Source organism: Poecilia reticulata, chromosome 19 (assembly GCF_904066995.2).
Source record: "Poecilia reticulata chromosome 19, P_reticulata-male-v2, whole genome shotgun sequence".
In the NCBI taxonomy this organism is placed as follows: domain Eukaryota; kingdom Metazoa; phylum Chordata; class Actinopteri; order Cyprinodontiformes; family Poeciliidae; genus Poecilia; species Poecilia reticulata.
In genome coordinates, this window is record NC_088848.1 from 14,674,058 (window position 1) to 14,690,003 (window position 15,946).

The 15,946-nt window shown below is 40.5% G+C and overlaps 1 protein-coding gene across 2 annotated transcripts in view; it reads right to left on the reverse strand.

The window, feature by feature from the left end:
• The window catches only part of thrab (thyroid hormone receptor alpha b), a 135,109-nt gene that overhangs the window by 76,509 nt on the left and 42,654 nt on the right, over nt 1-15,946 (reverse strand). For both annotated transcript variants that reach the window (XM_081600261.1, XM_081600260.1), the window contains one exon: nt 2,179-2,250. The gene's annotated coding sequence lies outside the window, so the exon portion shown is untranslated. The remainder of the gene's footprint in view (nt 1-2,178; nt 2,251-15,946) is intronic.

Consider the following 15,946-nt stretch of genomic DNA (forward strand, 5'->3'; position numbering starts at 1 on the left):
GTTTAGCTAAAACTGAATGGAGCACTGGAGGGTTTTGGCCAGGAGCACAACAAACCCAGATTTTACTACTTCTTTTGGTTTGAAAATAAATGATTTTCAATAAGCGGCGCTTTGTTCCAACAGCGGCCGCTTACGGGCACATCATACATCATATTATTTTTCCAATTTCTCTCTTGCTTTTGACATAATCAACCTGCGTGCAGCCCACGCCACAAAATACCTGCGTGGTCTGTGTGAGCATGCACGGCTGCAGCTACATCAGAAGGGGGGCTTGTAGCATGAGGTGAGATTTATGAGGTGTTGCGCAGGCTTGCTTTTAGCCCAGTGATGTGAGACTGATCCCACCTCCTCGCCTGACACCCCCCCACCCCACTGACAGACACACAGGCACTTACAGACAGACGTTCACACGGTGAAACACTCAGCTGCACAAAACCCGCGCGGCACCCAAGCGTTCGTGCGCGCACGTCGACCCCTAACACAAACGTGCACACCACATGTCGGCGGCGTTCAAACTTCCTGGGGCGAAAACATGCCTTCTAAAATGTCCCGTTGACCTTGTTCCATCACAACAAGAACCATTTTCCTACTAAATCTCGCCTCCCTCTGAGGGTTTCTGGCTAATGTGCGTAGAGATATTGTACAGAAGGGGCAGCTGTGATGGAAAAGACCCGTCTGAGGGTCCTTTAAAAGGTCACTGCTTTGATGAGCGATGAGAAAACATTTTCCAGCTTTTACAAACATCAGTCTGAGCAAGATTTTTTTTTTTCTGTTCTTCACTAAAGAAGATTATGTTCATGACAAGAAATGTTAAGTTGGAATTTATCTTGCAGTCCATGGTTTACAAGGTTTAAGAAAACAAACCGTCAGCCGTGATGTGAAAAATTTTTTGCCCCCGTTTTAGATTTCTTCTTCTCTCTTTGTTCACACTTACCGTATTTTTCGCACTATAAGGCGCACCGGATTATAAGGCGCACCTTCAATAAATAGCCTATTTTAAAACTTTTTTCATATACAAGGCGCACCGCATTATAAGGCGCATAGAAAAAACGCTTCAGTTTGGGTTGCCAATTTGTTCCGTACTCTATTATTACACATCCACATTTGTAAAGAAATGGTCCCCGAGTACTTTATATAGTAAGCTGCCCCAGTCGTTTCACTCACGGTGTTGGTGTTGCGATATTGTGCCCAACTGCTTTCTGGGTAACACAGACCAACCGATACGCTGCCGCCGCAGTCTCTGTCTCTCTTCCCTCCCCCCTGTCCCCCTGGCTTTAAATGTATTATCAAACTTTATTATCAAACCAGCGTTCTGACAACTATCCCAGCATGCACCGCGCACTTCTTCTTCTTCTACGGGGGAAAATGAAGTCGGCGGCTGCTTACCGTAGCTGCTAGACCTGTTGTGGCTCAATATTGGTCCATATATAAGGTGCACCAGATTATTAGGTGCACTGTCGGCTTTTGAGGAAGTTGAAGGTTTTTAGGTGCTCCTTATAGTGTGGAAAATACGGTAAATGTTTTAGTGGACCATAGCTCATATGAAGTTCAAGTTCTTCAGCTTTAACTCAAATTAACAGCTAGCTTGGTTGAAATGTAAACAGAACCAGGTGTTCTGCCAGACAGCGATCCAAAGTACAATGGCTGACCGGTTTTGAACTTGGTAAAGCAGGCCTTTCAAAAAAAAAAAAAAACATGCCCATTTAAATTAACTACCAATTGTGCAAGACAAAGTTGTCAAATATACAGCCAGAGTTAGGCCAGAAGCTAGCTAAGGAAAATTTAATCACATGCAGGTAGGGAGCAATAGTAGGTAGGAGGTGACCATTTTCTTTTTCTTTTTCCAGAAAATCTGAACTTTTTCAGAAGATCTTGTTTTAATTATGGCTCTTACATCCTCTTCCGGTAAATCAAACAGAAAGCAGATCTTTTAAAAAAATTAATGTAATACACCCACTTCCTTAGAGGTAACCATATTCTTCTAATCAGAGCTAAAGCAAGAGTATGCTGCTGTATAAGTGCGCTTCCTATATAAAAAGATAACTGTCATTTAGAGTGATAATGAATAGCTATATGAACACCACCGCACCTTCCCGAGGCTGCGCTGTGTGTGCATACGCGATTAACATATGTTTATTGCTGCAAAACACATCTGAAGACAGGAAGAACAGAACCTACCAATCATACTGTACGTGCGTGCGGTTAGAGATTCCTACGCCCCTCCGACGTGTCGTCCACCTCGTTTCTGTCCTGAAAGAGATAAAACGAGGACAACTTAGGATTTGCGCAAAAGCTGAAGCGGAGTAGAAAACAGTACAAAGGCCAGTAACAGTATCCTCAAATCCCCTCTGCTCTCATCCTTCAACAGTTTTCTTTCCTGTATTTATTTTTTTGCTTTCCTTCTTTTCTCTCCATATGCTCACCTTGTGCGGATCGGCTTCAAAAAGTTTCTCTCATCCATTGTTTTCAATCAGAATTTATCCCTTCCCTTCTATTTCTACCCATCTTTTTTTCTTCACTTGCCTCTTTCTCATCTTTTCATACCGCAGACAGATTCAACTGAGGAAGTGACGTTTTTAGCCGATGGAGAAACAAAAAGTCAATCAAAAATGAAATGGTAGATTATCACAGTCTTCAAGTTGTAAGTGCTTCCTTAGACATTTTAAGTCTTTGTTGATCAATGCTGTGGAAAAAAGTTCAAATTCTATATTCTATCCTATCATTTCTTGCCAACGATGTGGAAATCTAACTTTCATTCGATATTTATATGGTTATCCTAAACCAAATAATGGACACTTTAGCACTTCTTGCATGTATTCCGATGAGATACAACTTTGTATTTACGTCATGTCACCACTTGCAGCTTTCCAACTTTGCTTTTAAAAGAGTGTTATTCAAGTGTGATGGATGGCACTCTTAATTTCCAAAACATAACAGAGTTTTTCCTGGCTATTATATATTTCCAAACAGCTGATTTTTATTTTTTATTTTTCCCTAAACAACGAAGAAAGGCCAGGCAATTTTATTTGTAGTGAACATTTTTAGCAGCAGGGTAACTTAAAGTGCTTTACATGATTAAAATTAAAAATGAAACGCTACAGTAAAGCAGTGTTTCCCCAGCCCTGCTCCTCAAGGCACACTGCCCTGCATGTTTTAGATGTTTCCTTTGCTGTAACACACCCAATTCAGACAACTGCAGTTCAGCAAAAGCCTGTTAATCAGCCATCTATTGAAATGACGTGTGCTGAAACAGGGAAATGCCCGAAATATTCAGGGCAGAGTGCCTGGAGGAGCAGGCACTGAAAAACACTGCAGTAAACGGAAGTGATGGCAGGTTGAGAAACAGACCACAATTTATGATGTTCCAATTGTTATTAGTCAAAGACAGCTCTAAGCAAATGGGTTTTAGCCTTGATGTACAGCGACTGAGTGTTTCAGCATTTTTGCAACTTTCTAGAAGTTTCTTCCAGATAAGACGAGCGTACATTTTGAATGCTGCTTCTCCATGTTAAAAGTAGACTAATTGACATTTTTAGACAGCCATGTCAAGGCAATTTTTTAGTAATCATTAGACATGATAACTTTAGTACTTCTAACGCCTGCTTTCACATACTGACGTTGATTGAAGCTGTTGGCAACACCAGGTCAATCCACCCCTTCATTTCCTGCCCACGTATTGTAATCTTGACGCTTTCCACTTTTATTTCTGACTCTGAAACACTGCAGTTCATACCTGCACACTTAACAATTGTGTATCGCTTTTTTTCTCTCTCTCTCTAGGTAACTAATACAGCAAACAACAGATAACATCATTCTTACGTCAAGGGTAAAGAAAACATATATATGTATATTTAGCGGAGGTAAAACCAGCCCAGTTGTACTGCCCTCAACAGGCTGAATTACAAATGTGAAGGAATTAACTGGTCCCTGTAGCACAGCATGTGTCTACTCTGAACCACAGGAAACATTGAGCAAAACTGTCAGAAACTGAGAGAAAGGAAGCCACTGCATCACTGTTAGCTGTGTTTAGGTTAAAAATGACATTTAAAAAAATGCAAAAATCAGCAGGGGAGCAAAAATACACAACAGGCCTCTAGTTGGAGCCACCAAGAAAAGAGCAAACGCTTTAGATTCAACATCCTGTCAACCAAATCATCAGCACAGCTGATGCGTTTCGTCACCGGTTCAACAACAAGGTCATTTGTCACACAAAGCAGCTGTTTTGTATACAATAGTGAAAAACGAGAACAAGAGTGAGAGGGGAAACACGAAAAATGAATCGTTGCAAAATATGAGACAGAACTGTGAGAGTGAGAAAGAGGAAGGAAAGCATAACGCCTGAATCTGAAAGTGCTTCACAACGGTAGAGGAAGAAGGAAGCTGTTCATGTCTTTATGGTCCAATCAGACAGGAAATGCTTGAAGGAAGGGATGGGTTTCTCCCTGCGTGTGCGTGTACATTAAGGACTGAGTGTGTATGCAGTTTAGTTCAAGTCTGCAGAAATTACATTAAAAAACACAGCACAATCTTCCATCTTTATCAGAGATAGTGGTTTGCATAGTACGAAACAAGTATTGAACTTTTCCCACACTTTATCATGTTACAGCCACAAACTTCAGTGTATTTTATTAGGATTTTGACTGATAAAGCAACACAGAGTAGAGGATAATTATGGATGCGCTTCTGTTTAGACTTTTTCATCCGACACCTCTAAATCCAGTCAGTTGCCTTCAGCAGCTGGCTGGTTCATGATTGTACTAGTGTAGCATTTAATTTTGTCCTAAATTCAACTGTTCTGTGAAGGCCGAATGCATTTGATAGGGAACATTAGAAATCTAACAGTAACATAAAGGTTAAGGAACACTGCTGACAGGTCAGGAACGAAGTTGTGGAGAAGTTTAAAGCATGACCGGGAATCTAAACAAGATCATATGCCAAACGTGTAAAAATTCAACTTCTCAGCCAACATGCAAAATATTGAGTGTGCATAAAAACATCCCATACAACCAAAAACAGACTACTTATACAGCAACATAACAAAAATATGCTTTTTTTTGTTCAAATTGATCAAATGCAAAAAAAAAAAAAAGAATCATTATTGGCTTGTGTTTGTCTGGCCCCAATGGTTTCATCAGAGATTTTATTATCTGATTCACAGACCGCTGAAGAGGAAATACAGATTTATTCTCAAACAAACACATATTACATTCAAATCTACCAGAAAGGTTTCTTTTTTTTTTTGGCCTGCATAGACTGCAGATCAGTCTGAACATACAATCCCCACACTGAAGCATGGTGGTGACAGTTGCATGACAATGTATGACACCCGATTGAAATTTTCCTCTTTTTGAAAATTTTTAAAATGTCTCCTTTTCCTTCCACTTCACAACTGGGCACTACTTTGTACAGGTGTGTCACAAAATCCCAATAAAACACACTGATATTTATGGTTGTAATGACATGAAAGCATAGGAGCCTTAGCAAAGGGGGATCAATCAGTGGGCCAAGGTTAGCAATAAACCATTGCTGTACAGTAATTCAGAAAACTGTAAAAAAAATAAATAAATAAATAAATCCATAACCTCTAAATGCATTCTCGGAGATTTTTATTAGAAGAAAACAGCCAAGAGCTAAGGGTCAAAGAATTAATGTTTCTGAGGAAATGCCGGATGGGCGGATAATTCAATAGATGGAAGTGTGAGAAAGAGCCAGAGCCACTAAACACGACTAATTTGTCTAATTGATCAGGTTGAGGGTCACTGGATCAGCTTACTCAAAGGATTCCTGAGTCTGCAAGCGTAGTCGACAGGTGGATGAACAGCGACGCAGCAGACAGGGATTTCTACAAGCTTGGATGAGCCAGCAGTTAGACAAGACAAGTGCATTAAAGAATATGGGTCAGATGTGCCACGGAGGCAGCAGAGCAGCTCCATAAAATCAACAGGACAGGATTGAACTATCACAACCCTGTGCTGGAAGTGCGTGACAGCAGTCAAATCCCACCTGTCTTCCCACAGTGTAAGGTGGCCAAAGATGATGGAGTGGAAAACAAACCAAAAAAAATAGAAAAACGAGGGCAGAGCTGCTCCTTTATGTCAAGTGCTTGGGTGTCTTCTTCACAAGAGGGTGAGTTTCAAAGAGAAGCCTCTGCCAACGCAGCCTTTTCACCAGCATCCTGACCTGAATGGCTTCTTTTGTCTTCTGGAATTCCACTGGCAAAGTCTCTAATTAGCCGGAGAGCTCTTCCCATGTGTGGGCACGGGAGAAGAAAGAGCAAAGAAAGGGTACAAGGAGGGAGGCGGCTTGGTGTGAAGTAAACTGTGCAAACAATAAAGAAGCTGTCAGTATGATGCTCCCCTGCACAAGCCAAAGCTTATTATTTACTGATCTGAAAGGAGGGGAAGAGAAAAGGCCAAGAGGGAGAATGGGGGCTGAATCGTTGATTCCCTGTGCTGCAGTGGTGTAAATCTGACAGGTGGTTAACCAATGCTGGGTTGTCAAAAGCCCAATATGAATACCCAAGATGTTCACTTTGACCTGGCAGGGTGTGGCTAACCAACAGAGGGTTTCCTATATCTTAGCCTGTCAGCAGCTAAAGAATAACGTGATGTAACGTGCTCTAAAAGGCACTTTACCGATTTCCTCGCATAAAGTGTCTCCAAGCTGCAGATGAAGATCATTAAAAACTTTTCTTGATTAGAAATATTTAACCCACCAAAAACTAACTCAGAGGCTTGCGGCATTGACCGTAGTAAAAAACAGATATGTTTCAGTAAATTGTGAATCGTGAAATGTTTCCTCGCTCAAGTCATGGAAGACAGACTTAGTCCATCTTAGTTCCTTTTGTTCTTTATGGAAAAAACTTTAAGAATTAACATTAATTAATCAACATTAAAAGGGACAACAAAATGTCCAAACATACTGAACAAAACAGTATGAAATCATCGACCGAACCTCGATGTTTGTAACATTGAAGTTGCAAAAAAAGTGTGTGGAAAAAACATAAATGGTAACCAATAATTTAGATAGCCAGCAGAATGGACTTTCACTTCCACTAATGCTTACTGGTGATAAAGAACTAACTGACTGAAATCCAAAACCATGTGGAAGGGGAAGAAAAAGCAGGTTTTCTACAACCAAGCACTGAAATATTGCCTGTAAAACTTTAAGATGCCTGCAGCAAAGGGAGACTAGCTGCATCATAATGCCAAAAGTATCACTTGTCTGTTTTTATAGCATGAATGTGAGCAATATTCTACTCTTAATCCATAGCATTTAATAGGATGACTCAATCTTTACCCCTCTGACAGCTTCATATGTCCTGGGAAAGATTGTGGGTGTTTTTGGGACTATTCTTTCTGAGGTGCATTTGTGAGATCAAACACTTATTTTGGATGATATTCTCTCTATTGTAATTCATCCTACAAATGTTGGCGTGGATAAACTGAAAATGTAATAGTCGTCTTCACTGTAAAATATTTATGGTGAAATAACACGACAATTCTCCAAAAAACAGATCAAAATCACAAGCCTGTCTCTCAGCACGCAATGACATGCAGTCAGGGGAGGCAGGTGAGGCAGAGCCTCACCTGTCATCATGGAAAAATATATAATAATAAAATCATTTATATTGCTATTTTCACCTTGTGGTTTGTACTATAAAGTACCTATTTTTTACTTAGCTTAACCAATTCTGATTATTTTTCTTCAAAAATCGCTGGATTTTCGCATTTTCCCATTCAAATGCTCAGAAGCGAAGCCGGTGAGGCAGCAGCGAGCTGAGCCTCACCTGGGATTGCGCAACCTCTCGCTAACTGCACTGACTGCCGTTCTATGGGAGCATGTTCGTCCCGTCTGTACGCCGGCAATAAAATGGTTAAAAACATTTAATATATGGACTGATTTTCCATATGTATATAATGTACAGTGTTTTTTGTCACCAACTGAGTGTGTATCGTGTTTTGAGTGCGGAGGAGCGATAAGAAACGGCAAAGAACAGACTTGAGGTGAGGCAGGCAGTTCTCTTGCCTCATCGCTGGGGGCGCTCATGATCCAGACATTGTGACTGCACAACTGCAGAGTAAGTGACAGCGAGCTAGCCATGGAGCTAGCCATACAGTAAATAAGCAAAGTACAGCGACACATTTGTTTTCTCTTCCAACATCAACATGAAAGACTACATTTCTACACTTAAACAGTTTTCTAAAGTGGATTTTCAATTGAAGCAGGAGATGATAACTAAAGGAAGACCAACACCGGAGCTGAAAGTTTTGCGTCGAGACAGTTTGAATCATCAAAAAGACATGTCTAAGATAGACTTGGCTTCGGATGAACGGATATTTTTGTGCAGAATTAGCGGTGCATGGATTTCATGGATAAGTAAAGGTAAGACAGCTATATGATGTTTTTGTTTAGCTTTTTAATGAAATGTGCGTTTTGTGGGCTACAGTTTATATGTCTAAGTAATTCAGTAAAGTAGAAGCGGTAGCTAATCTAGTTTTTTTGGTGTTAAATCCTAAAACATTAAGTGGCATTGTTGTCAGTTGCTATGGCAACGAGTCTGCTTGTAGCTTGGCGGATACAGAGCGAGAAAATGCTTTCTTGCTCCCTTTGCTGCGGATCATATCACGAAATTAATACCTACATTTAAGTTTCACTGAGTTAACGCGGCTATGGATGACATGTAAAGATTCGTCTTTTTGCCCCCCAGCGTTGTATGCCTGCGCGAAATTTCTGTACGTCCAATAACATGCATGGTGTCTATAATCGTAAGTCGGTGCCTCACCAGCATTGAACCTCACCGCACGTCACCTTCAGCACATCACTAAAAACAGACAAATACATAAGAGTTCTTCAGATTACAGGACAAAGGTGTCTTAGGATAAAACTCGACTAAAAATAAACACATTTATTTCCCTTATTATTAACAAGACAGACCACTAACTCCTGTTTTGCACACCTGAAAATGGTAAAGTGAATCATAAGTGCATTTTTTTTTCTGTAAGATAATTTCAAAATAAATAACTTCAGATTTAAAAAAAAAAGTGATAGATAAATCATTTGTTCCTACAGTTTTACAACAAAATAACTGGAGATAAACTGGAGATATTGTGTCAACACAAAAACACAAAATCAGTGTCAAGTGGGCATTTCAAACAGTCTTTCAATGCCGCTTAAATTAGCAATTAGAAGGCCTGCATTATAAAAAAAGCAATTCACAAAATTAGTAGATAGTATGCATATTCTATAATAGATAAAACTTTAAATGGGAACCGAGACACTTTTTTGTAATGCATTTAGCTTCCTGTTGGCATTTTCTGACATTTAACTCTCTGTTGTGGCAACCTGAGTGAATATCGATATCAGTCCAAACTTTCATATCGGTGTTTCCCTAGTCATAAGTGTACTTGGCTGACAATTTGAGCTCTCTTGGGAGGAACAACGCGCTGACAATCACATGTGCGAGGAGAAAAAGTCAAACTTCCTGTTAAAGCAACCACAAATACCACAGGTAAATAATATGGAGATGAGAGGTTATGCACGGGCCTGGTATTATGCAGCAAGGTTTGCAGAATATGGGTCTCATGTTCTGTGCAGGGCTTTCATTTGACTCAAACGCGTAATGCAAGAAAGTAGCTTCCTAACAGGGACGTTTAATTATCCAATAGCTCTAAATCACAGCAGAAATTTGAGACTGGGGTGTTGCGATAAAAGACTGAGTCTTGTGCTCACCGTGACTGATTGTTTGATGTTAATCTCCCCACGCCTGCCCTCCAAGTCCCAACATCACCACATGCTTACACTTTCAAACTGAGCACCATAAAAGCTGCCCTGTAAGTACAGTTTATAGTGTTTAAGGTCTGGCTGTAAGCTCTAATTTAGGGAAATTATGGGATGTTATTTCAGAGGCGCTTAAGCAACTTAAAGACTTTTTTGTTCCCCCTTTTTCCTTTTTCTCCACCCCCACTGAAAAGCCTCCTTGATTTAGAAAAATCTCATAGCGTAGCTGATTCTCCAGAGAAAAACTTATAGAAGCTCAAATGCTCTGTGCTCCTAGAGACGTGACTTTGATGGCAGTGAGTTGTTTTGAAGGCTTTGTGCTTCTTCCTCTTTCTCCAAGTGTCTGCGGAGAGGAAGAGTAAAAACACCGCTTGTGAGTGCTTAGAAAAGTCTAAAACAGAAGCAGAAAGATTCCTGCCTCTTCACAGGACACTCAACTGAAAACATCTTGAGGGTAAATTCTGACAGTGGGCCCCAAGTTCACCACTACAGCCCGTCTCTAGTGGCAAATGCACAGCTTTGAACTGCAGCCTGGGATGGCCGAGGGGAATTCGGCTGCCTGTCAGAGCTATGAATGATGGCGGATGGAAAATATCAGATGCTGCTTCGCTGTCCTGCCTTTGGTGGGGAGGGGGAGAACCCCTCACATGGCAGACTGAGTCATGCAAAACTAATCACTGCAAGTAATAAAGAGCTCCAGCTCTAGCAGTGCAAAGTGTTAACATAAAAACATGACATTACTCATACACGTCCTGCAGAAATACGGTGTCGTTTTTAAGAAAACTAGCAAGCAGTGTTAAGAAAAACTGCCTTGCATAAATACTGCTCTGAGGAGAAAAGCCAAGGATCATCAACACAAATAAAAACAAAACAAGAACTTGGGCACAGACAATCATGGAAAGTCTTGTGACTTTACACTTGTCCTACGGTCAGTGATGCCCTTTGAATAAAGGGGTAAACTGCAAAAGGTTGTTGCTACATAAGTTGGAAAGTGGACTGAAAGGGAGAAGTGTGGGCAAAAATGTGCAAAAGCGCAGGATTGTTCGTAGAGGTGCAGGGAGGCGGACTCCAGCTGCAGTCAGAGCTTCCACAATCACAACACACAGACATGTACAGGACATGGTCTGTCCCTTTCCCAAGTCATTCCTGAACCAGAGACTATGTCAGATGCATCTTAACTGGGATCCAAAGAGAAAGTGCTACACTGATTGAAGTTGTTTGAGGTACAGCGTGACATTTCCACAGTCAGTGGTAATTTGGGGAGTTATGCGTTACGGTGTTCACTGTGTTCTCCTACGACGCAGATTTCATTTTACTCTGCACTGCTGCCCAATACGAATAGCTGCTTGAGCTAACGTGCTGTGACTGCAAACCTGACAAGCCTTAAACCCACAAAGAATCTATAGAAGATCGTAAAGAGAAAGGAAGGGTAAAAGAGACACCAAAGTGGGCAGTCTAGATAGACTGAAGGCCTCTGTCTGCGCTTCTTTTGCCCCCGATTATCTCCAAGCGACACCACACTGATGTTGTAATTCGTGCAAAGAGGAGCAAGTAAAAGGGCAAGGCCATTGGTCATGCCCCGAATAACCCCCTGTGTCCACAATGAGCAGCCCTTTCATTTCCCCACTTACTGCAAATATCTTATTTCATTTTGGCAGAAGACCTATTGTCAGCAACCAAACAGCACAGAGACAAAACAGCATCAAGCTTGTACTCATTAAATATCAATATTTAATGTAATAACATTGATTCTCATAAAAGGTCCAGCAGTTGTTAATGTGATTGCCGCATTTCTCTGCTAGCCTGGACAGAGAGTGCAGACGAGCCGATTCAAAATTGGGTTGGGAAAGGATGTTGAGGGAGCCTATAAAGCAACAATTAACCATGAAGAATAAATAGTAAATTCCACGATTTTAACAAGCAAATCTAATGAGAGCTCTTCAGTAAACCGTAAATGTTCACAGCTGAAAACAATCCCCGAATGAATTCCAGATTAGACACATTTTATTCGCAAGCAACGTGATTGTCAAAGTACAAAAATATACACGTTTGATTCTGATACTGTGCAAAGGGTTTTTTTTTTTACCCCAAACTGATCCTAAAAAAAATAAAAAAATGATTTTAAATATATGGATATAAAATGTGCTATCACCTCGGTCAAAAAGCCATGTTTCATAAATTAGTTCAAGATGCGTCATTTATTTTCAAAGTTTAAGTTCTGTTTGAAGGGGGATTTAGTCATTTTATCTTTGCATTTAGCATGATTACAGCAAATGGTTTTAAATAAAGCTTGACTCACTCGAATCCTTTAACTAAAACCAATCTTTGTAATGAGGTGACAAATGCTCAAAAGGTATCAGGCAAAGGAAGTGTATAAAACAATCTACAGTATTTTTATACCACATGGTACAGAAAAGACAGTCAATAATAAAAGTGGCTGGTCTGCATTACTGATAATAAATCAATTAAGCTGAATAGAGGGTAGACCCAGTGACTCATGTGTCCTGATTGCCCCATTAGTGACCTTAATGACCCCATTAGTGTTTGTTCTGTGCCTGTTTTTTTTCCAACCATGTTCAAGAACTTAAGAAGCTTTTTAGAGGAGAGGTGAAACATCTTCAAGAAACAAGAGAAGAGGTCCAGCTGCCTTCTTCTTGAAGCACTTAGGACTGTCATTTCCTGAATGATTGAGAGTCTGCACCAGCGTACAAGATAGAAAACGGTTAGGGAGGCAGCCAAAAGCCTGGGAGGAACGCTAAAGGAGCTGCAAGTTGTATTCTGAGGAGTAGAGAGGTAAAATAGAAGCGGATTCTTCTAAAGATCCCACTAGGGCCTGGCTAAAATTCCTTCAAACCTTGTGGGAAGCATGTGTTGCGGTTAGAGCTGGCCATTGTATCAAATCACAATCATCTTTGCAATGCCAGTGTGAGCAATATTGTAGAGCCAAAGGGGTGCTTGGAAGCAACATTTTAACTGTTAGGTACTCCTGCTCCGCATATCAATAATGTACCTAGCCTTTTGGATGGAGTCCCACATCCCTGAATGCCCACACCTGATGTATGTTTTAATGGCTCAGATGTCCAAACTCATCTAGAATTGGAGGTACACAGAGTAAAGAAGAAAAAGCGTGACGAAATTTCAGTCAAAAATAATCAATCCTATAATTACAGCTTCCGTCAATAATATTAGAGTTAAATACATTCCTTCATGTTTGGGTGAAACAAAAATGAAACCTTTGGCAACAGCTCCGCAAGGTTAGTCTGGCAAAAAAATAACACACCACATCACCAGAAGATGTGCTGGGCACAAAGTGATGAGCAGCTGTAAATACCAGACAGCTTAGAAACCAGATCCTCACAGTGTCTGCTAGAAAACTGAACTTTAAGAACACAAAGATGAAGAGACCTTCAGAATCAGATATATTTGGGAAAGGTAATAGCACAAATATTAACCAGTAAAGGATGTTGGATGCAGATGGACTCCTAAGAAAAAATTGCTGCGTTAATGGTGGAACAGGTTTTGATTTTATTAATCATGGTCACAAAAAAAAACCCTGACATTTTTATCTGGGGAATGAACGTACATCTTTGGCTCCTGCACTCTGACCCTCAAAGACAGAAGCGACAGCAGGTGTCCTTCAGGCTTGCAGTGTGTCAGTATTTTTCAGGTTGTGGATGGGGTTGTATGGGGATGTCAGTGCGTTGACAGTATCAATTCAAGGTCGGTTGTTTGGCCTTCCTTGTGGGGCTGGGTTCACCATATGAGCAGTCATAAAACTCACAGCGCTCCGTAGGAGAAGGACTGATGAGAGATGAGGGGGACGGCAGGATGGAGAGATAGGATGGGAGAAACGGCAAAGAGCAGAGGACACAAGGCCTCGTTGACGGGAGCCCACACTATGAACGGTTCAAGGAGACAGGAGGAGGGGCGGGTAATCCTTAGGTCATGACACACAAGGAGAAGACAATGATACGAGGCTTGTCAGAAGGAAAATTTACTGTTGGCCCAGCTGCAAATAGTGGAGCCTCTGTGCCCACCATACTGTATTTGCATAGAGGATGGGTTGGATAAAGAGAAAGCAACTAGGAAGGCAAACGAAAAAAAAGAGCCAGAAAATTCAAACTGTAGAAGTCCTCAAAATATACATGACTCTGATGAACCTGTGCATAGTTACTATCTTCTAGAACTACTCATGCTCTTACCAACGCAAAAGCAGCACATAAAAACTAATCACAAATGAGAATAAAATGTTTCTTAATGTAAAGTGAGATGTGACTGAGCTCAATCAGAGGAAGAACAAGTGCATGTGTTTATACCGCACCATTCATTCAAATGCAGCTTGAAGTGATTTGCATTTGAATCGCAAACAATAAATGATTGAAACAGACAGAGAAAAAACACACTGATTCATTATTATCAGTGCAAGACTCATCAAAATTCCACGTCTGTCATAAACCCTAAGCATAGGACTGATTCAGATTTTGAACACCTTAAGAGATGTGCTACAAATTCTTAGATATAGTCAAACTGGGTTTTTTTTTGTTTGTTGTTTTTAAAGCACATCAAAAAATGGTTGGGTATTATGTTGTTTACTATTGTATCTCTCACATCTCAAGTAAATTTTAGTAAAATACATTGTACTTCTATGCATTTGTGGGTGATTGAGACCACAACAATCTGCAAATGGCTAAAGTTAGCAAATACTCGGGAGCCTGGTCTAAAAAAAAAAAAACATTTTGACTGCTTATTTTAATGCTTAAAACACCAAGCATTCCTTAATACATATTAATGTGCAGCTTCTGTAGCGCTACCACAGAAGCTGGCAGCCATGGTCTTTCTTATAACTGCTCTTGGAGGAACAGCCAATCAGCATCAAGGAAAAAAAAGAAAAAAAAAAAAAAAAAGCACCACTCCTAAATTGACTGCTTTGCAAATGCCAGCCAATAGTGTTTTGAATATGACTGTGCCGAGGAATTTCAGCTTCTCAAGCTCCATTTTCTTTAAAATTTTGATGAATCGGCAGTTTTTCCAGAAATAATTTTCAGTCTCCTCCCACAGAAAAATGTGAATACTGAAAAGACGGGTCCATTGTAATCTATTTATTTTTGTTCCTTAAAGACATTTAGAACTATTTTGCCCTAACCCTATTTGACTTCAGAATAGGGGCCACAGAAATGACCAAGATTTCTGAGCAGGGGTAACACTTGGAAGTGGGATCACAGTCTGCATCTTGTACGGAAGACATATTTCACAGGATCTCGTAAATACTGATAAGGAAGCAGAACAGTTGCCTGACAACAGCTGGATAAAAATCAGGGCTCAAATCAAACTGGAACAATCGTCCCAGAGACTAAATGCGATTAGTGTCCACTGGTAGTCTAGGACCTATTCATTGCTACCTCGGGTAGGTGACATATGTGATTCAGCGGATTAGTCCACTCCTTCTCACTGAGCAGAGGAGGGGAAATCAAAAACCTCACATTAGGGAAGTAGTGAAAGGAATCTGAGGTAGAAAACGAAGGAATATCAAAGAAACGGAAAGGGGAGCAGGAGCCAAACACTGTTCCATAATTAAAGCAGGCAGTGCCTTTGTACAGCCATATCATTAACATAACCCAGAATGCTGCAGGAGCCAGCAAGCTCTTTACTTAGTGCCTTTGGAAAAGATACATGATGAGTGGGTGGGAGGCATGACTAGTCAGATGCAGTAAGATTTCACTACAGCATGGTCAGAAGATTCTTTCATTCATACGACCACACCAACACCGCTGATGGGGGAAGAAAGGACAGGCTACACCTGGATTTAAGGATGGGGGAAGTTAACCGCTTTCTCTGGTAGCGTATAATTTATACATGGCTTTGACGGACAGAGATTTGACATTACTGCACTCATTGTTTTAGACACCTCATTGATCAGTTCTGCATTTCTGTTCTGTATCAGTTCTGACTTTTTTCTATTGTGTTGAAACAGCAGACAGAAGCAAAAGAGCCCATGCAGGTTCATTTGTAAAATACAGTAAGATTAAAGCCAGAAGAAAGTGGAAGATGGTTCCACTTTTGATTAAACGAGACGATCCATCTCATCTGGTCAATACAGTATCAATAGGAGAATAAATACAATCTTTAAACAATACTTTTCTCAATAACTTTTACCAACATACCAGAA